The sequence below is a fragment of the Crocodylus siamensis genome, chromosome 2 (genome assembly GCF_052110815.1).
Source record: "Crocodylus siamensis isolate JL-2025a chromosome 2, ASM5211081v1, whole genome shotgun sequence".
In the NCBI taxonomy this organism is placed as follows: domain Eukaryota; kingdom Metazoa; phylum Chordata; order Crocodylia; family Crocodylidae; genus Crocodylus; species Crocodylus siamensis.
In genome coordinates this window covers 197,498,312-197,500,599 of record NC_143396.1, presented here as the reverse complement: position 1 = coordinate 197,500,599, position 2,288 = coordinate 197,498,312, and positions in this window count along the sequence as shown.

The window sequence follows — 2,288 nt, the reverse complement described above, 5'->3', positions numbered from 1 at the left end:
CCTCCTCTGGCGGGCTTTAAACTAGGCTCGGTGGGGGAAGGGGAAGACAAGGGTGGGGGAAGGGGAAGACAAGGGTGGAGGAATCATCAGACTGCCAGACCAAGCAACACTCACAAGTACAGCCCAGCCTAGACCGATGAGCGAAACATATACACAGGTAAGTGACAGGGGCCAGGGCAATGCTGTGATTAGGGGGCCAGTGCACACATCCACAGGAGGCCTCAAATGCCTCTAAACAAACGCTCGTAGTATGGGAAACAAGCAGGAGGAACTCGCCCTCCTGCTAGCTGACACCGACCTGGACATAGTGGGGATCACTGAAACGTTGCGGGACTCAACGCATGACTGGGTGGTGAATGTCAAGGGCTATAGGCTGTACAGGAGGGAGAGGATAGGAAGGAAAGGTGGGGGTGTGGCACTTTACATTAAGGAGGAATACCCATTCTCATCAATTAACAAAGAATCAGAGGGGCACACGGAACTGCTCTGGGTTAGAATACAAGGCAGTTGAGGGGAGACTTAATGGTGGGGGTCTACTACAGAGCTCCCAACCAAGGGGAAGAGCTTGACCAGGAATTCTTAGGTCAGCTCACGGAGGTAGTGAAGTCTAAGGATGTGGTAGGCATGGGGGACCTGAACTTCCCAGGCATCTGCTGGGAAGAGCAGTCAGCCAGATCTGATTGCTCATGTAGGTTCTTAGCCAGAATGCAGGACCTCCATCTAACCCAGGAGGTGCACAGCCCCACCAGGGGAGATGCCTTGTTGGACCTGGTGCTGGCCATGGGCAACGAGCTGATGAGGGGGCTGCGGGTACTCGACCACCTGGGCAACAGTGGTCGCCTGCTGGAATTCACCGTCCAGCGCAAGGTGGCAAAGGCCTGCAGCAAGGCAGCAGCCCTAGATTTCAGGAGGGTGGACTTCATTGAGCTAAAGAGAATAGTCGGGGAAGCACTGAGGTCCCGGAGGGGAGGGGAGCCAGGTGTCCAAGGAGAGTGGTCGCTCCGTAAGGAGATGATCCTCCAAGCCCAAAGGGAGGTAATTCCAACATGGATCAAAGGGAGCAGGAGGGCACACGAGCCCCCATGGCTCGCCAAAAGCATCCAGGAATGTCTCCTAGCTAAAAGGGAGGCGTACACCCAATAGAAAGGAGGGGCCATCACCAGGGATGACTATACTGCGGTTGCTCGGGGATGTAGGGGGGCAGTCAGGAAGGCCAAGGTAGAGATGGAACTGGGACTATCTTCCCAGATTAAAGATGACAAGAAGTCCTCCTTTAAATACATAGAGGGCAAAAAGAAGTTTCCGGGTAACGTGGGGCCCCTGCAGGACACGTTAGGAAATTTGGTTGTCACATCAGATGACAAAGCCAACATACTTAACGATTTCTTTGTCTCCATTTTCCTAAGCAGGGACCAGAACAGTCACCCCCCCCCCCCGCCGCTGGGCCCCCCTCAGGTCCCAGGGGGGCACACCTGGGCCAAAGGTTAGTGAGGAACTAATTAGGGAACTTCTGGAGTGACTGGATGTATTCAAGTCAGCTGGTCCGGACGATCTCCGCCCTAGAGTACTGAGGGAATTGGCTGAGGTCATTGCAGAACCCCTGGCACGGCTTTACGAGCACTTGTGGTGCCAGAGGACTGGAAGAGGGCCAGCGTGGTTCCCATCTTCAAAAAGGGGAAGAAGGAGGACCTGGGAAACTATAGGCCAGTTAGTCTTGCCTCGATCCTGGGCAAGCTTTTTGAGAATTATTCTGGCGCATATCCATGAGGGGCCAGCAGGGGAGATCATGCTTAGAGGCAACCGACACGGGTTCATCAGTGGCAGGTCCTGTCAGACCAACCTGGTGACCTTCTATGATCAGATCACCAAATCCTTAAATGCAGGGGTAGCAGTGGACATAGTCTTCCTGGACTTTCAGAAGGCCTTCGACACTGTCTCTCACCCTGTTCTCATTAAGAAACTGGGGGACTGTGGTGTCGACACCCACGCAGTCAATTGGGTTGCCAACTGGCTAGAGGGCTGCACCCAGAGAGTGGTAGTGGACGGGTCATTTTTGACCTGGAGGGATGTGGGCAGTGGGGTTCTGCAGGGCTCAGTCTCCGCGCCCGCACTGTTCAACATCTTCATCAGTGACTTGGAGGAGGGGGTAAAAAGCACCCTGTTGAAATTTGCTGATGACACTAAGATGTGGGGGGATGTGGGCACGCTAGAAAGGAGGAATAGGCTACAATCAGACCTAGAGAGGTTACAGGGGTGGGCAGATGAGAATAGGATGGGATTCAGCACTG